The sequence below is a fragment of the Lemur catta genome, chromosome 8 (assembly GCF_020740605.2).
Source record: "Lemur catta isolate mLemCat1 chromosome 8, mLemCat1.pri, whole genome shotgun sequence".
Lineage (NCBI taxonomy): Eukaryota > Metazoa > Chordata > Mammalia > Primates > Lemuridae > Lemur > Lemur catta.
This window is the reverse complement of record NC_059135.1, coordinates 47,342,281-47,363,281: the sequence shown is the minus strand read 5'-3', so window position 1 is coordinate 47,363,281 and position 21,001 is coordinate 47,342,281. Positions and strand designations below refer to the sequence as shown.

The window sequence follows — 21,001 nt, the reverse complement described above, 5'->3', positions numbered from 1 at the left end:
CTTTTTCCCTTATACATTGCACAGCATCTACAATGTTAGCAGGCGGGCTTTAATCCACAGTGCTGCTAGAAGAGTTGAGTAAGATGGCAGACGCTCCTGATGCTTCTCTATTCTTTGGGTAGAGAATAGGAGAGAGAGAACATTAGGGCAGCAATATATATAAAATAGTAAAGAAGAGAAAGAGAGGATGCAAAAGTCAATGTGATAATATACTAAAATAAAGTAAGTTGCCCTTCAAGATCCCACCGTTGTAAAATCCCAGAGATCTCTGTAATTCTGTTCCTCCCTGCATCTTCCCATTCCCATCGTGTGATTTAATCCCTGCAGCAAGATCTATAAACAGCCTTTTTGCTTCCAAACCTACTACAAAGCCTTGTCTACTCTGTTAACCTCTAAACTGATCTCCCAGTATTGTTTAGTCTCTTTCCTCTAATCTGTTCTATGCACTTCTTTCAGATTAACTTTCCAAAATTGCTTCCCTATTCACTCTGTTCCCCTGCTGAAGATGGCTCCCCAATAACTACATTAGTCTTTACACCGGGATGGGAGTGCAAAGACCTCAGTGATGCAGTCCCACTGCCTTTCTCTCTTCAGCACTTTAATTCTAATGCATCATCCTACTAAAACTGGACAGTGTCCTGTTCTTTGCAATGTTCTGTCTCCCAGGGCTTTACCCCTCCATCTCCCTGGAACGCTTTCTTGTGTCTACTTTATAGACAAACCTCATCTTTCAGGTATCATCCAAAATGCTACTCCCTCTACAAAGTATTTCTCCTTTAAGTTCAGATAACTTTGTGTTGCTTTCTCATGCCACTAAGCATATTCTGTCTGGCATCAGAGAGATCTAGGTACTTGTTTTTATTTCTATAAGAAGACTGTAAACTCTGTAAGGGTAGAGAGTGTTGTAACAATCTTCATGTGTCAGTTGTCAGTGGTTCACACAACGCCATGTGAATATTAGGCACTTGATTGCTATTGTTGATTTAGTTATTTAAGCTAACTGTGAAACATGAACAAAGTAACAGGGGCAATTCAAAGAAAAAGGAGCCAGTTCTATTAAATGCTATTAAAACACACATGCATATGCATGCACACACACACTCACACACATGATACACATATAAACAATGAGAAAGACAAAACAGGAGAAACTGGGGCTGCCTGAAAACACTTTATCCCAGTTCCCTTCGTGCACATCCCTAAATGTCACTTTCTATATTCTGTTACTTTTACAACTCTTTGCCTGCCTTCTTTGCCTTCCAAATTCAGTTGGCACAGGTTTTGCCCTTATAAGCACTTGAGGGGCTGCAGGGGGGCAAATGCCAGGATCAGTTGTGGAAGTATTCACTTCACTCTTGTCCCCACACAGCACTGAGGTAATTCCACTGGATCTGGTGTGATAATTTTTGCACCCAGTGATATACTTAACAAAATGTCAATCGTTTTGGACTGAAGCTCAGCATTGTCCAAGGTCAAAAAGGGCAGAGACTATGTGCAATGTTTTCCATGAGGAAAACCAATGCTGCATATTGCGCTGAGCTAAGAAAGAAGCACTACAGCCTAGGACAGCAAAAACTTTATATTGTGATTGGCTTGAATCTTTGCTCTCACATCCTTTACCAGATAGAGCAAAGTCATTGTGAAGTTAAAGACGTTTAGTTGGCGTTTCAGGGCCTTACATTCTTCCGGGCCCTGGGACAGGTCGGAGCAATGTCGTGTTTTTAATTTTGTACTTTTTCACACTTTCATCATTACCCCTTCCCACCATTGCTGAGTTGCAGAAGCTTCCAGCCCCACACAACATAGGCTTCCTCCCACTCCTATGCCTTGATCCAAGTGGGGTCCTGAAGTTGCTAATCCTCAGAATTAACAGTAATTGCATTGATAGAAGTTATAAACCTTAAGTTTTTATTTTGATTGGGCAAAAGTCCCCATGAACTTTCCTTTCTATTAATATGTCTTTTATCCCTCATTTGTCAGTGCAAAAACACAACAGAAATAGTGAAGGACACATATTTTCATAAAACAGCAATTAGACAACATCTGTTTTTATTTCAACTAGGAGCAAAGCAATAACTTGATCCAAAATTAGGGAAGTTATTTCCACATTATATCGAATTTAACATGAGAATAACACACATATCAGACCAAGAACCATAGGAGGCGGGGTAGACACGGGCAAATACAAAAGCTATCATAAATAATGATTGTGAGAAAACATACCCAATGCACTGGATGAAAGGCTGATCTCGCTAATAGCTGAAAGACAATTCTCTGTGGGGCGTTTGTGTTTCTGAACGTCTGTGTCTCTAAACAGCTTATGAGAGAGGCATTAACTGCCCTTTGTTCTGGACTATCTCTTCAAGGATGTATGGAGAGCAAACAACCCTGTAAGATACAGATAGTGTCTCCCTCTGGAGCGAAGAACAAGAATGCTTACTGCCCGTTATAAAAATTGTGGGTTTCTTCCTGTAGCACAAGCCACTGTATGTGCAGGCATCATCTGGAGCCATCTGCAACATCCCTTTAGGATACGGAGGCGAGGAGCAATGACACAAATATGCTGATGCTCACGGTGCTTCCCATGGGGTGAGAAATAATGCCCTTGCTCTCTGACCCAGGAGTCTTGTGTCTTCTGCCAGTATCCATAAAACTATAGCAGACTGTTAGCTGGCAAGTAGAGTAAAATCTCAGATCTTTACAGCCCTTAACACTTACACAATGAGCCTATACAACTTAATAAATAAAAACAAAGCTATATAGGAAAACAGACAAAGAACATAATGACCATTTAGTAGAATGTAAAATATAAATATCTATACTTTAACATCTTTACATTGTTACTCATCAGGAATTATAAAATAAAATAATATTGAGATGTCATTTTTCACCTATCAGATTGACAAAAACTAAAGAGAGCAATAAGAACCAGATCTAGAGAAGAGATGGAGAAACAGATATTTTCATCTATTGCTGGTGGATGTGAAAAGTAATAAAATGGTTTATTAAAATGTGTTTGTTTATATCTACTTGGCCGCCATTCTACTTTAGAATCTATCAATGGTAATAATGTCCCCTGTGACTTCTCTCTATGTATACATATAGATACACATATACATGCCCGCTCTCTCACTCTCTCCATATATATATGTATATAAAATGAATGGATATATATTATATACACACACTCAGACACATGTATACACACAGCTATGTCTGTGTACATACTTTAGAGAGAAACTGTTCATAGTAGCATTGTTTGTCAGACCATGACCTGGAAACCTGGATGCCTTCTAATACAAGAATGTTTAGATATAGGTAATTTATCCATGTCATGGAAAGAAAGGAATGCAATTATGAGAAAGAATATGTTGGGTCAGTATGTGTTAACTTGAAAGGACACCCATGAGTTATTGAGTTATAAACTACAGACGTAATAAAAAAGGGGTATTCTTATTTAAAAAAATATTAACATAATATGTATGTATGTGTATATGTGTAAACTTACTGTAATCTGTCACAGTAAGCAAGGACTGAATATATTATTTAATCCAAAGGTGACTGCAAATTGACTTTCCTTTCATGCTGTGACAGACACTAATAGCTTACACTGAGTTCACATCTCAGTCTCCATAGCAGCTTGGTCCAAGCCACAGCTAAGCTTTGAAATCAGACAGACCAGCGTTCCCACCATGGCTGGGCAGCCGACTGGCTCAATGAACCTGTACAAGTCATCTGGTCTTTCGAAGCCTCTGTTTTCTCATCTGTTAACGTGGAAATAACAACAGTATCTACCTCACATATTTATAAAAATTAACTTGCAGAAAGTATATCCCCCCCCCCCCCCCCCCCGCTAGCACAGTTCTGTCATAGAGTCAATGATGAAATTTAACACCTACTGGGCATTTATTACGTGATTGGACTCAATATACGGTAGCTATTTTTCTTTTCTCTTCTTGATTTTTTCTAAATAGTAGATTGCTCACCTCGCTGTCTATTAAGAAATGATGGTATTTTGGATTTTCATATTATTTCTCTGTGCAAGCTCAGTCAAATAGCAATGGAATCAAGGCCTTGGGGTGACCATAAAATAGAAGTGTGCGCATTGATAGTGTCGCTTCTTCAGTGAAGGAGGTCAGAGCCGCAGCCATTAGATGGCTTAATGGGTATGAGGAAAACCTCTAGTAACACGGCGAGGGGAACATTAGCATGCTTACAGTTAACCAACTAAAGTAGTGGCTATCATTTATGAGTGAAAAATAATCATCCCACACCTACTTTAAGTAAAGCTACAGTTTTCTGTCAAATTGAATGCAACAAACTCCTAAAACATTTAAAAAGGCAGTCATCCAAGACTTTATTGCAAGAATATCAGAGAAATGCACCAGCTGAATTACTTATCATCTGCTTAAATGTCTCAGCTATCAAGCACTGCAGTGAGGAGCTATTTATAGGTCTTATTTCTCCTGTAAGTCTTTACCTTGTAGGGATCTAGCTAGATCAGGAAAAGCCCCCATTTTGCTCAGGATTGCATAGGCTGCCAGAGGATCATGGTTTTGAATCAATCAGGAGTCTGACTGCTTTCCCTGAACCTATTCAAGTATTAACGGTTTCTCTGTCAGCACTTAATGAGCATTTCCTATGGATGGATGGTCTCCATTGCTTTGTTCACATACATACAACTTTTGATCATCATTTTAGGTAGGATGTGGGTATTTGTTTCCAAGCTGGAGAGACCAGTGGAATGATAAATGTAACTTAAAATTAGGACCTGGAAAATTGCAAGCTAAAATATGAACATAAAGATGCCCCTGGAAGCTGTGTGTCTCAGGGTGTTGAAATTACTGTAGAGACCATTCGACATCCTGGAGAACAAGGACTATGCCATAGGCACTGTCTCTGTACTTCCTTCCAGTACCTAGGGCAGTGCTGGGCACCCAGCCCCAGAAGAAGAAAAGGGAGGAGGAAAACACACGACCAAAATGCAGTGAAGTAAAAGACATTAATTAAAACATTTGCTTCATGCTGGAAACAAGCTGTGGATTCATGCAAGTGCCAGAGCTTCCATTAAACCTTTTCTAAAGTCAACATACACGTGATGCTTTATTTCATCCAAGATAAAGTGTCAGTTTCTGGGGATAGAATCATGGTGAATGCCCTTTCTGTCTTATCCCTCTCAATCCCTTGTCAAGTGACAACTTCAATAGGTATTGAAAGGAAAGGCACATGTGCTCAGAGAGCTAGAACATTTCTTACAAAGTGCTAAGAAGGTCAGAAGGGATTTCAAGGTTAGATTTGCCTTCTATTTTCTTTGGACTCTGAGGTGAGAGATGACTTATAAAATGCATCCCTTTTCCATAAAGTGTTTGGCTTTGGGAGGATACCAAGCAAGCATTCTGTGGAAAATATTATACATAATTGAAGCCAACTTTTAGTCACTTTTTCAAATTTTTGAATACTACAAAATAAAATCTCAAAGTTTTTAATTTCAAAATCAACAGTTTAAATTGGTTTATTTGTCAATGCATGAGGCTGTAGAAGAGGCCTGGGGGAACCTAGAAGTTTCAAATGCTGAGTTCCAGGTAGAAATGCAGGCAGAGGAAGAACCAGTAAATGAAAGGCAGAGAAGGCGGAAAAGTCAGTAAATGAAATAGCATCACACGGTAGTTAAGACCACACACTTGAGAGCGAGATGATACTTATTACATTTCTGGTTTTGGACAAATTCTTTATCCTCTCTGTGCCTTGATTTTCTCATTCATAAAATGTAGATGATTGTAGTACCTTTCTCTCGGGATTGTTTTGAAGAGTAAATGATTTAATTTACATAAAGCTCTTAGAAATATATCTGGCACATATTAAATAAATTTTTGTACTTATCAGAAGATGGAGAAACATGTTGGAAATAAAGGCAAATATCAAAATAGCAATTGTTTGTTAAATGTTATGTTTGTATCTCTTGCCTCCAAGCTCCCAGAAAAAAAAGACAGGACTCTTGTAGCTCTTCCACCCAGCGAGTCAAGAAAGCCCTAAGCGAGCAGCTGCTAGGGCAGATCCAGGGACTTTTAGAGACATGGAAATCCCAGCCCCCTCCAGGGGATGGATATTCCAGTTCAACACACTCGTAGGAAGTGGTTGGCCACTTCCAGGAGTCCTTGTGCCAGCAGCAGCTGTGGGCTCACGTGGGAAAGGAATGAAGTGGTGGTTCTCACCTGTGTTTTGTGAGACCCCATGACAGGTGTGCTTCCAAAGTTACAAAACATAACATGATCCTTTTTCTTTAATCAGTAATAGGTTTGATTAATGTCTTCCAAAGTAAATGTTGAACTGAGCGTACCCATGAGTTGGCTGAGAGTGATAGTGGATGTTTCCAGTTAAGGTGCTGTTAGCAGCCCTAAGGGGGAGTTAAGAATTTGCTTGCACTTTGCCTTATGAGAGGAGCTCAGAGGGGCAGATACAAACAGTGACAGGGCTGAAGGGCAGTGTGCTGCTTTTGTTAGGCACATGAGACCCTGTTATTCTCTAGTTATGATTGGTTGTCACTGATGACTTACTTAATGTTGTTTGGAGACTTTTAATTCCCTTAAGTATTTCTCCCCTGCCCCTGCCTAGTTCCAAAGGGTGCCAAGAACACAGAGTTGAGAGTCGCTGGAATGAGTGCTAATGGTTTTAGGCGAGCTGTTAAGGTCATCAGAAAATTCTTAATATGTGAATGTAGTCTTTTTTACATAGAGATTCAAATTCCTGTTATTGTTTGGGCTCTAAAGCTGTCAATGTAAACATGAGGTAAAGTCCTTTTCCAATATTTATTCTCTCCTCTAAAATATTTACAAAAGGAGTTGAGGAAAGGAAAACAATTACAGATTATTGTATTACCATAAAAGGACAGAGATTTGGGGATAAAGAAGTGGTAGAAAGGTAAGCAGTTTCATAATATTCTCATATTAAGCTTTTGCCTTGAGTAATTATTGGTTAGTAGATTAAAGGTTTTTAAAAATGTGCCATTGCTCAACTGGTGAATTGCTGTTAATTCCACTAAACTAGACTATGCTATTAACAGAAAGTAATGTTTCCACATAGCAGCTATTTTTTTTTAATAAATGATATTTGTGGAAGACATCCATTAGTTGACAAGCCAGAGGCCTGGCATTTGCCCCTAATTTTGCAAAAAAAAGTATTGTGTTAAACATAATTAGTTATTTTTTTCTTCAATGGAAAGCTTAGTTTTGAAACTTCCATTTTTGTTCCAGAATCTAAATTTCTGTTTATGTCTCAACAATTCTACAAAGTAATTGTTCTATTTTCTTAATATAAAACCGTGACCATATTGGTAACTTAGAATAAATACAGTGTATATAGATATCATAAAAATTTAAAAATGGAAAAAATAGTATATTGTTATTGCTTTCAGAGCAGAAAACAATGAAGTAGTAGGGGTAGGGGCTTGAGTGAGTGGAAACCTCAATCAGATGTCAGAAGACCCAGGTCTCAGTCTAGATTTAGAAATTTAACTGGAAACTGAAGCACATCAGTAAACCTCATTAGGTTTCAGATTTCACTTATGTAAATGATGCTAATATCTGATCCAATCATCCCATAGAGTTTCTGAGAGCATCTTTTGATACAACGTATGTGAACGCACTATATAACTATGTGGCACTATTCATAAAAGTGTGGTCCTGTAGAGTCTTATTCTCTTCTTGGTACCAATGTTTAATTTTCTTATTTTAAAATTTCCTTTTTTACTATACAAGGAATAAATGAATATATTACAATCATAGAAATCCAAGCGTTATCATAATATGCAGAAAAGAAAATGGAAGACCCCTGACTTGCATATCTCCACATATTCCATTCTCTTTAGTAGCATCTCTATAAACAGTTTAATGAGTTTCCTTTCAGAAATGTTCTAAGCATATATGGATGCATCTATATAAAATATAATTTTATTTCACATAATTGGGATCACAAAATTTATTTCTAACTCACAAGTCTAGCTTACTAAAACAAAGTTCCATCCCCCACACACTGTTTTCTGCCAAAGAAAAACGTGACATAATTAGCACTGCAGTTGTTTCGAATGGAGGATTGATGGTGAAAGGTTAAGGGAAGGATATAGGAAAGATGGAATGGACTTTTGTTTCCGTAACAAGGACAAAACCCAAATACAAATGAATGTGCTTCAATTGTCATAAACATGAAACCCCATTGTGTTAACAAATGGGAAATAACACCTCATGGCAGCCAATCTAAAATAATCTCTACGTGATGAGTACCACTGGCAGATCTGCCAAGATGCACAGATTCTCAGTGTGATCACATAGATTTCACTGGTCACAAACAGAGAAAAGCACATGATTGCACTGAAAACGATGACAGTGGTGCCAGCCCAGAAATCACAGCTCAGGCTCCTCTGCGATAGCAGACTATCACACCTGCCACTTGACAGGTGTGCAGCAAAATTTATGAAAAGCTTTTCTAGCCAAGCCATCGAGGCTGCTGAAAAGAATGGTGAATGCCTTGAGCCTTGACATTTATTACAGCTTTGCCAGCATATCTGTCTTGTAGAGTGTGATTTGAAAAACGATATGTCTAACCATGATCTTAATAAGCTCATTTGTTCCAGGATCTCATTGTACTCGTGCTCGGCGATAGAAGAGGAGAGGGCCAACAATATAAATAACGGAGTTTTCCTTGTGAAATGGCTGTACTTATTTCAATATGGAGATGAGCCGGATGTTTAACATTGCCAGTTGCTGCACGTGAGGGAGGAACTGCAATGCTGCTTTGCGATGTTTCATAACTGAGGCTCCGGGTCTTTAATAAAGTTAATTGCAATCAATTTACTACAAACACTGAAAGTAAAGCATGCGATAAGTATCCTGGTAGAAGAACAAATTTATTAATATTAGCTAGGAAAAATATGTCTTTAAATATATTTTAAAAGAAAATGTCAAAGTATTATTTACTACTCATTTTGAAAAGATTAAAAATACTTTTTATATGTCCTCATTTATTCCTGAAATACCCTTGGACAATAAAGATAGGACGAGTATCATTCCTTGGTGATATAGGATGAGCAAAAGGAGGTCAAACAGATGCTTAAAACTGGCTCCCCCCAGACCCTGTTAGCATATATATTTCTCAACTTTCAGAGTATAGTACTGTTTTTCTGGATAAATATAGGTCTTAGCCCATACCATCTATATTGAAGATATTTATTTTTATAAATGTGCTTGTCTATTAAGATATAATGCTCATTTAAGCAGAGATAATAAAATAACACTTTAAAAAGCATTATTATGTTATAAAGATAAACAATATTTTCTGTCCTATAGAGGACCCAGTCTTGTATTTCTTCCTCTGCTGCTAGGAAAAGAAATATTTCATTTCATGAAAATCTTACCTTCTTCTCTTTTCTACGTCTATTTATTTATTCTAGCCAATTCATATCTCCTTTCTTGCCCATCTTTGTACTTCCCAATATTATTCATTTTAAGGACTAGCCCTGCTGGTGAAAATTAGTAAATAAACCGAGAAATCACAAAAGACCCAATTAAGAAAAAAAACTACAAATAAAATTTGAGACAAAAATGATATAATGACAGAAAAGAAGTCTATTAAAGACTATAAGGGGGAAAACAAGTATGTAAAGTTCTATGCAAATGAATTTTAAAATCTCAACGAAATGAACAATTTTCTAGAAAATATTAATGATTACAATTAACTCAACAAGAAGTAACAAACTTGAACAGAGCTATTAGTGTGTTCATAGTCTTGGAGGAAACTGAAAATACCATCAGAGAATTACCTTTAAAAAATGGATCCAAAGCCTGACAGTTTTATGAGGAAATTGTTTTATATTTTTTCAGGGGACTAAAGATCCCCTTGGTAAATTCTTCCAGCATATGGGAAAGGATGGAATGTTATATGATTCATTTTATGTTAACTTGATAATGAAATGCTGTAGAGATGCTACACAAAAAGAAAACAACACACTGGTCTCCTGGAATATACATGAATGGGTATGCAAAGTCCAAAACAAAATACAAGCAAATTGAATCCAGCATCACATTTTTTAAATGCATGTTTTCTTGAGAGAATATAAGAATGTCTTAATATTAGAAATTATTAATATAATAAATTGCATAAATTGATCAAAAGGGAAAAAATAGTACTTTACTCTGTTAAAATATTAAACGCATTTAACAGATTTCAAAGTCCATTTTTAGACCCAGTTAAAAGGCTGCCTCCTTCAAGAAGCCTTCCTGGATTTCTTTGGGTGAAAGTAATCTCTACTTTGGGCTCTCATATCACTACATACTTTTTTTTTTTTTGCTTATAACACAGTTTACGCAATGTCTTGTATTATAAATATTTGTGTATATACCCTATCTACTTTGGTATTATATCCAAATGGTAGCTATTATATCTATTTCTCATCTCACATAATGCCAAGGACAGAGTAGCTTCTTTATAAATGTTTTCTGAATAAATGTTTGAAAATAAGCATATCCTATTTAAAATTATAAATGACAGGAGAGATATACATATATATATATGTATATATATATATATATAGAGAGAGAGAGAGACAGACAGACAGACAGACAGAGAGAAGGATACCAATTACTTGTATAAGCACCTTCCTTTGGGATGATTTAATGATTGGGTGCATCAGTATATACAGAGGTCAGAATGTAGCTTTTCCAGCCACTTTGTCATCATGATACTTCTTCTCTGAAAATACATAAGAAAGGATTGCACATTTTATTCCATGATGGGAGTTATAAGTAACATTTACCCTGGGAAGATTGTTGTTGCTTCTTTTTCTTTTTCTTTTCATGCTTGGAGAACAGTTGTAAACTTTCTAGGTAGAGTGGTAATGCAACAAAGGAAATTAATTTTTGTAAATTTTTGAAAACCGTGGAGTCACACAATTATATTAGGAAATTTTACAAGCAATTGACATCCCTATTAAAATAATATAGTATTTTTCCTCTAAATACCCCAAATACTTTTGTCTAAGTTATCTCATATGATTTTAGTTGGCTTACCCTATACATAGACTTATTATGGGTCTTTATTAAGGAATTATATATTAAGGATAAATCCAAAGTGACCCCACATTATATAGAATTTGCTGAAAAATACTCACAATTAAAATGGTCCCATATTGCTTTTATCTCCAATTTATAAAGTATAGACACCTCTTCCACATGTTTATTTTAACTCTATGTGACCATGTCATAGAGAGGCAAGCCCTATGTAGTGGAAAAAACACAGGGTTTGGCACCAGACAAAACTGGTGTCTTATCACTGCTCTGGTATCTATGTGGCTGAGTGAGCTTGGGCATGTTACATAATGATTCTGAACCTCGATTTGTTCATTCCCCACATAGGAATAAGTACTTACTTTGCACTTATGCTGAAGATTAAATTATGTAACAATTCTGAAAGCCTCTAGCTCATAGCAGGTGATCAGCCAATACTATTTTTCCCCCTTACAAGAAAGATCACATATCATTGAAATTTCTGTGCCTTTGCTAATTGGTCCTAAAGGATTTTTCTCTTCTGAGCATCTAGGGAAAAAGAACATAAGGTCCCGGAGGGCAGGAGTGGTCCTGTTATGTCCCAGCAGTTATCTAGGACACATAAAGATGCCCAGTCAGTTACCAGTTGAAGGCAAGAGTGCATAAAAATGCTTCTGAGCTCTTTCTTTTTCTTTTTCACTTTATATCCAACAAAAGTTGACTTCTAAAAATCATACAACATAAATTTTTCCTTGACAATTTCAAATTCTGAAAATTCTTCAGCATCTCTTTGACATCCTCACTCCCCTCCCCTCAGTATTCCAAATAAAACCTAAATTCATCTGTATGCTTTTCTTAGGACTTGTTTATACATTTTTCTCATTGTTTCATATTTTTTCTATATTTATTCATATTAATAGCATAAACCCAATAGGATATAAACATAACAATATTTGTCTATTCTTTTCTTTCAATTGCTATCCCAACTTGGCTATGCAGAGTTCCCCTTTGTTGTCCCCTAAAAAAGAGAAAGATCTCATAACATTTTAATAATAATTTTCAATTATTAAAAAGTTATTTTCAGTTGAGCCCAGTTAAAAACATCTAGTTCATATTGAAATTTCATCTCTTCCCTTTTTCCTAGGAATAGCTGGACTCCATCTTGAGGTGGGGAGGAAGCAGAGTTCACTCTACCGTTGCTCTCTCCTCTCTCCTTGCTGAACCAATAACTCTTTTGGGGTCAGAGCCTGAGTCAAGGAAATAGGAAAGATGAAAAAGGATAGGTATTTCTTGCTTAGCTGGTATTGTGATCCTCTATTGAATATTGCTGCTCCTCTGATGAACCCTAACTGGTCATTGACTTTCTCTTGATGACAGATAAATACTTTTACATTTATTGGAGGCACAGCTGAGTATTTTAGATATTTATGGGGACATTCTCATTACTGCTAAGATTTTTGCACTTCCCCCTTTTCATATGTCCCCCAGCAGGGTACCCCATAGCTTCTTGCTACTGAGGTTATTCTTCCAGCAGGTGGTCATCTTGGATAGACATTCTGGGACGTGCACAAGTCTGGCTAATTTTTGCTCTGTCTACTTGAGCCGCAGGAAACTTGCCTTGCCAAATTGATGAAAGTGCAGGCTGCTTCACAGTTGAGCTCTTCTCTGCTCTGCTATCTCTTTCCAATTCTTTTCTCTCCAGCTCAGATAGATACAAGGAGAAAATTTGCAAGTTTGCTGCTGCAGAAGTACTCTGCTGGGGAGTGGAATGCCCTTGCTTACTGGCATCTCCAGACTCTCTGAGTGATTCTCTCAGATCTCTTCCACCTGGACTCTCTGCAGACCCTCCTTCAGAATATAGCTAACATCTCAGGACTCCTGTAATTTCCTCTCTCTCACGTCTCCCTCCTTACTTCCTACTTAGTTTTCACTGTCTATAGACTGGGGTTGGGGGATCTGGGACAACAGTTGAAGGTAGCAGAGCCAGTCTGGCTGCCTTCTAATAAATTCTAAAGTGGTTATCTTTCCCTTTCCCTAATTTTGCTCTGCTCGGAAAGTCTGGTACTTGACAGCTTTTTGTCTTCTACTTTGGATCCAATGACTAATTCTGGTAATATAGGGGGGAAAAAACCCTATCACCATCCTGTTCATTTTTTAAAGTAGTGCTGTCTTTCTCTCCAAAACTTCCAATCAAAATGATGAAAATCTAATTTATTACACAGATATCATTCGGTCTTTCCCATACTGAAGGTAAAGAAATATTAAGGAGATGTAGGGAAGACCAAGAAGAGCACATTTTTAAAAATTTCCTCCAATAAATCACTATAACTATCAAAGGGTGAGGGGAGGGCCAAAAAGCAAGTTGTTGGAGCAAGCAAAGGATACTAATAATGTGCCACAAATTTTAAGTGATCATTATTACACTTGGTAGAGTATAGGTGGGATCAGAGCAACCCCAGCTAAGCAGATAAAGCCTTGTGCTGTTGTAAGATTTGAAAAACAGAAATCCAGGCAAAATCCATCGCTAGTGAGAAGAAAGACAGAAAGGCACATCCAGACACTGGAGGGATGGGAGCTCTCTATTGCAGCCACTTGCCCCTGCCAGGAATCCACACCAGCGCTCACTCAGCTGTGCAGCAGCAGCAGATCAAGTTCATGACTAACCCAAATAGAAAGTCTGTCAGTCGTGGATTTTTCTCTGACCTATTTATTTTTTTTTTTTTGACTGATAGTTTCACCTGGATGCAGGAAAATGGTCCTGAACCTAACATATACCTTTCCAGACAGATGGGGCCTTCTCTACCTTAAACATAAAGGTGCTAAAAAAAAAAAAAAAAGAGGTCAGATTTAATCACACAAGAAGACTAGAAATTTAGAAAGTAGATTCAGGTCAAGATATTTAAAAATCTGTATTTTAGGATTTTAAAGATGACAAAACCTTTCATTTATTCTCTGACATTTTTGCATCAAATTAAGACATTTATAAGGGGTTTGTAGCATATGATGAGTCCAGAAATTATTGCTATCCTTTAAACAGCAAGATTTTAACATATATTTTCCTTTTTTTTTTTCTTTTCTTTTTCTTTCTTTCTTTCTTTTTTTTTTTTTTTTTTTGAGACAGAGTCTTGCTTTGTTGCCTGGGCTAGAGTGAGTGCCGTGGCATCAGCCTAGCTCACAGCAACCTCAAACTCCTAGGCTTAAGCGATCCTACTGCCTCAGCCTCCCAAGTAGCTGGGATTACAGGTATGCACCACCATGCCCAGCTAAGTTTTTTCTATATATATATATATTTTAGTTGGCCAGATCATTTCTTTCTATTTTTAGTAGAGACGGGGTCTCGCTCTTGCTCAGGCTGGTCTCGAACTCCTGACCTCGAGCAATCCACCCACCTCGGCCTCCCAGAGTGCTAGGATTACAGGCGTGAGCCACCATGCCTGGCCTATATATTTTCAAACATGAAATTAAGATAAAGAATATGTTTCCATTCTTTCAAAATGGTAAATTCTAAAAAATTTCCCTTTTTGGACAACAATCTCAGTTAACTATTGGGAGAGTTACTCCATCAGAAATTGGAATTAAACCATGGAAGCAAATCCAGGGGGCAGGAACCAGAGGCTCTCACACAGGAGAGGGATAGAAAAAATCCCTAGGCCAACAGTGAAGGGAAGGGTGATGGAAGTGTACTAGTGATTAAGTCAGCATAGCTTGGAGCTGAGGGGTACAGAGGGCCAAGAAAATGAAATTTCAAAAATGGCTAAGGGTAGATACTATAGGGAGGAATTTAAAAAGACAACAAAAATGACCCAGCAATCCATCTTCTGGGTACATGCCCAAAGGAAATGATATGAGCACTTCATAGAGATATCTGCACCCTCATGTTTATTGCAGCACAATTCAAAATAGCCAAGATATGGAAATAACCTAAATGTCCATCAATGGATAAATGGATAAAGAAATTGTGGTACATATACACAATGGAATATCAGTCAGTCTTAAAACAGGAGCTACTGCCATTTGCAACAACATGGATGAACTTAGAGGACATTATGCTAAATGAAATAAACCAGAGACAGCAAGAAAAATACTGCACGATTTCACTTACATGTGTAATCTAAAAAAGAGCTGAAGAATGGAAACAGAGAGCAGAATAGTGGTTGCCAGGGCAGGTGGGCGGAGGGAAATGGGGAGTTGTTGGTCAAAAACTACAGATTTGCAGTTAGGTAGGATGAATCAGTTCAGAGATCAAATGTACAGCAGGACTATAGTTAATATTGTAGTATGTATTGAAAATTTGCTAAGAGGGTAGATTTTATGTGCTCTTACCACACATACACACAAAGAGGTAACTATGGAAGGTGATGGATATGTTCACTCACTCACCTGTAGTAATCTTTCACTATGTACATGCATGTAAAAATTAAGCAAAAAAAAAAAAAGAAAATTATTAATTGGGAGGAGATTATAAAAGAAAAAATTAAATCATTTTATACTACCTTTTAGCCATTTACTTAGTCATAATAACATTAAAAATGGAACACTGATCTAACCAAGACTTATAATGTAGTATTAATAAATTAGATCCTAAATGGGAGAAAGACATGGGTAAGGGAGAGCAGTGGCCAAAAACCATATCCTCATCAACCATAGCAACCAAAAATATTTTTTAAATGGCAGTATAAACCTATTGTTTTTGAAAAATGCTTTAAAAAATAAAATACGTGAAGATTTGATAGTAGCTACCCCTATGGAGCAAAACTGGGGGGTGTTGAAGGGATTTCTTGGAACAGTTGTTTTTCACAATAAAACTTAGAGAATTACTGTTGATGCATTTTTATATAACAAATATTAAAAAGAATAACTTTAATAACAGTGAAATGAAAAAGTAAATATTAAAAAAGAACTGGTAAAGAGACATTGGATACATTTAAGTAGGGACTCTTGGTTGCTCCTCTGTGTGTGTTCTCCTCTTCTTCCATGGTGATGGGATTTTTATTGTCAGTCTCCCACACACGTAGGTATAGCCATGTGACATCTCTGACCAGTGAAGTGTAAGTAGCAGTGTCTCAGGGCAGCTTCTTAAAGCCTTCCTAAAGAAGCAGCTTGCATTTGCTCTTTGCTTTTTTCTTCATTTTCATGCATTTGTTAATCTTAATTCTTCTCTCTGTCCTGCAGGTAGAAACATGACTGCTACTCTCATGCACCATAAAGTTAAGAGTATGAACAATTGAGAAATAAAAACAGAAGAAGCTTGCTTCTTGACATAGGGGAACACTCTATCTGCCTTAGACCACTTACCTTCTAAAATACAACAGTTATTTTGGGTTTTCTGAAGTTAAACCTAACTAATATATACATTTTCAACACTGATATCAGTAAACTTATAATTCAAGATATAAAAAATGAAAACAAGAATCAACCAAGACATTGATTGATTGATTAGGATAAAAGATAATAAAATCATGTATAAAGCATAATAATGAAAACCATATAATTCTGGAGCTGGTAAAATCAGAAAACTTATCAGAACAGAATCAAAAGCGTAGAAATGGTCAAAGTAGATGTGAAACTGTGATTAAAGTTGCATTTCAGATTATTAGGTTAAAGTATAGAAAATAGGCTATCATAAGATATATATCTATAATATATAAGTATGTATATTTATATATAAATATATTAAATATAATGAGTATATTGAAAGAGTAAAAACTTTTGTGGGACTGTAAGAGTAACGATCAGCTTGGACAAGAAAAGGAAAAAAAGTCCTGCCATCCACAAGAGGAAGAGTAAAGACACAGATAAAGCCAGCTCCAAAGGTGACAGAAGCCACTGCTTCTTCTAAGGTGATGCAGCAATTAAAATGCCAAAACAATTCCCTCTTTGAATACCTACTACATTTTTGTCAATGATGTCCCTAGACTGCTGCTATACCAAGCTATTACTGGGATAGCCAATTGCTAAATCATTCTTGCCCTCAATGCTCAGTTAACCTAGCTTCTCCAATCCCACCTCAGAGAGAGCAAGCACTCCAGAACTGATTATTTAAATTTTTAAATAATCCGATAAAGCAGAATAAGGGAAATTAAAGGGCAAATGACAAATTGAAAAACATTTATGACACATATGCTATAAAAGAACTAATATGCCTCATATATTAAAAGATTTTACCAATAAGTTTATAAAAATCTCTATCTTTACTAGAAAAATAGACAGATGATAAAATATAAAAATAGGTTCAAATAAAATATGGAAAATTCTCAACTACACTTGTAATCAAAGAGATGTAGATTAAAACACTGTAATGGGTGGGGTCAAATTGCGCTCCCCCAAAAGACATATTGATGCCTTACTCCATGCTACCTGTAGATGTGACATTATTTGGAAATAGGGCTTTTGCATATGTAATCAAGGTGAGGTCATTAGTGTGGACCCTAATCCAATGTGCTTGGTGTTCTTTGAAGAGGAGGAAATTTGGACACAGACACACAGAAACAATGCCATGTGACAACAGAGGCAGACATTGGAGTGGTGCAGCTGCAAGCCAAGGATCGCTAAGAATTGCCAACCACCAGCAGAAGCTAAGAAGGAGCAAAGATGTTTTCTCTTTCAGAGATTTCAGAGGGAGTATGACCCTGCTGACACCTTGATTATGGACATCTAGCCTCCAGAACCGTAAGATAATAAATTTTTATTGTTTTAAGCCACCCAGTTTGTGACACTTTGTTATGGTAGCCCTAGAAAACTAATACAAATAGTAGTAAGTTATCATTTTTCAACTCTCAGGTATAGGTTAAATGATTTTCATACGCTACTAAGGATGAAGTAGAAATTAGAAATTAATATTTATCTGGAAAATTTGGCATAAAGAAAGTTCATACATATTGAATCTCCAGTTCTATTTCCAGGAATCCATCCTAGAAACCAATGGAAAGGTAGGAAAAATATATAATGGAACAGTATGAAGAGTGTTGTTTATAATAATGTAAAACTGAAGAATATCTAACATTAGCAAGTGGTTAAATAGAATAGGCTACAACACCACCCTTAAAATTAAAAAGATTTATGTTTGTGGAAATGGAAATTTTATAAATTCTTTAGTGAAAAAAAAAATCACTGAAGAGCCCATCTATGAAACACTTGAAAAGATAAAATGCAAAGTGTTAATAGTGACTATTATTTGTAAGATAGAACACAATTATTTTTCTTTCTTTCCTTTTTTTTTTTTGCCTATTTGCATTTCCTCAGATTGTAAAATGAGAAATATGCACTTTTTGATTACGTGCCAATTATTGATTCATTATTTTAATGAATGGAAACAATAGTTTAAATCACATGCTTTTTCCTTTAGAGTCAGTTTGGTTTCTTTTTTTTTTATTTGTTTTTCAATTAAAGTACTTTTAGCTATGCTAATTATGTCTTCTACAGGGATATTAAGGTTAAAGTTAGTAAATAAATGTGACCAGTGCATTGAACAAGCAGCTTTCACAAGGTATAATTGCAAAAGCAATTTTATTTTGTCTCCCACAGTCTCTTTAAATCTAATCAGTGGTTAAATGTCCCCATCTTGACAACTGGATAAAAATTTTTCTAATTACTCTTGGGTAATAGAAATCACACACACCTCACATTCTCAGTTCAGTAACTAAAAGTGTCCAATCCCAGATTATAATCAAACTTTAATTTGATTTAAAATGAACTGTTTTCTTTCCCCTAGTTGAGACTAGCAGCAGGCAGAACTTGAATAGAGGAAAGCCCAGTCTTCTCTCTTTCCTCATTGTGGTGGTTTCTACTTTTCCTTTGATTTGATGATGGGAGAAGTTTGGGGGGGGGTACAAGAAACAGAGAGGGGAAGGGGGAGGGGACAGAGAAGTCACTACTTGACTGGTTCTGTCCTAAGACACTTGGTGCTTGGTGAACCTGGCAGGTATTTAAAGCTGACTCTTTCTGCAAAACGCATCCCAGGTTTCCTCAGATACTCTCCCCATGAATATCTGCCTGCAACTTCTGTCCACTCCTCAAAGTGTTTGCTGTTGGGGTCCCAAGAGCTCACAACCTCTAAATGGATGGTCTGTCTTATAATTCATGCAGGGATAGAGCAACTATTGTCTCCTTGTTCAGCTGCAGGAAGCAGCAAGAGTTTCATTTTAATATATTGTTATATGTAGTTTATATTTTCTAAGCCTATGTAAGCTGATCATGAAGGGAGCTCACAGCTAACAGCAGAGTGCCAGCTTGAGAATCATTGTTGCTACCAATCATGAGAGAACATCCTAAATTCCTTGCATTTGTAAACATATTTGCTTGTGTTTCCCTCCAGGCTACCAAAAGTATCTTCAGCCGAACCTTTCTGCAAATATCATTCTCATTTTCTTATCTTCAAATTGTAGACTCGGGGATGTTATAAACACTTGTCTATCTTAATTCTTTTAAAATTCTTTTTTTTCCCCACATTTTCCTAAAATCACCTTCATTTGCTTTACTAAAAGTACTAAACTGTCTTAGGAACATTTTCTTAAACTTCCTGGCAGGAAGGTGTTAAAGCAGCTGGCCAGGATCCATGGAATCCATTTTCTCCTCTTATCAGGGGGATGTTTCCTGGGGAAAGAAAAGAAGGCCGGTGAGGCAGTCTAATCTTGTTGAATGGACCTCTGGATAAATAGACTAATGCCGCTTGCTAGAAGGAAGAGACTTTATCTCTGAAATGCCCTTAGCAGGATATCCCCGATTTAGGATTACTGCACCTGTAATAAATGGAACTCAGGATCTATGAGGCATGGCTCTGTGGAGAATGCCACGTAGTCTATAAAACCCTAGTAGGTATGAAATGGAGACATTTTTCAATTTAAACATGCCTCAGTGTTTAAGGAATCCCAGAACCTCCCTTACAGATTTTATCTATTTAGAGATACATTTATTTCATCACCCTGATGTCCTGGACCTCTTCTGCTTCATCTGATTTTCTGCTTGAATATCTTGTATTTTTGTAATTCATTACTTATAGTAAATTTTGATATTGAGTAAGATCTTTCTTTTTGTTTCTGTTTTTTTGTTTTTGAGACAGAGTCTCGCTCTGTTGCCTGGGTTGGAGTGAGTGCCGTGGCGTCAGCCTAGCTCACAGCAACCTCAAACTCCTGGGCTTAAGCAATCCTCCTGCCTCAGCCTCCCAAGTAGCTGGGACTACAGGCATGCGCCACCATGCCCAGCTAATTTTTTCTATATATATTTTTAGTTGGCCAGATCATTTCTTTCTATTTTTAGTAGAGATGGGGTCTCACTCTTGCTCAGGCTGGTCTCGAACTCTTGACCTCAAGTGATCCACCCACCTCGGCCACCCAGAGTGCTAGGATTACAGGCGTGAGCCACCTCGCCCTGCCAAAATTGTTTACCAGCTGCGTTGGCCAGGAATCGAACCTGGGTCAACTGCTTGGAAGGCAGCTATGCTAACTACTATACCACCAACGCCACCGAGTAAGATCTTTGAGTCATGTGAATTTGATTTGGCAATCTGATCCTGTATGTTAGCTCATATCTTTAGCTTCTTTTAAAGGGTTTCATCTTAGATTATCATATCAATGCACTATTTCCAGGAATTTTGTGCTTACTTCCAAAATGTGTCATACTGATATATATTTTTGACCTTGATTCCAACTTATTCATGACTGGGATTATATTTCTATTTTCGGATAGGCATCTATCCATGGCATTTCACAATGAACTGATTATAAATGTTTCCAACCAATAACTGGTTTGTTATACCCATGGAAGTTATTTGGACAATGAACTACCTTTAGCTCCTAATGGACTCTGTAATTTAGCCATTCTTTTTGCAAGTTTCTGACATCTTCTTATAAATCTTTAGAATCATCCTAATTTTAATTTTTTTATTCTCTCTCCCTGATATTTGAATTTTATTTGCTATTCCTAATATCAAGTCCTGTACAAGACGTCCTTTTCCTTTTTTGCTTCCATGT

General features: G+C 36.9%; 1 non-coding gene across 1 annotated transcript; it reads right to left on the bottom strand.

Annotated features, from left to right (window-relative positions):
* Positions 1 to 20,420: 20,420 nt before the first annotated feature.
* Positions 20,421 to 20,492, bottom strand: TRNAG-UCC. Its single transcript has one exon. It is a non-coding gene; the product is annotated as a tRNA-Gly (tRNA).
* Positions 20,493 to 21,001: the final 509 nt, after the last annotated feature.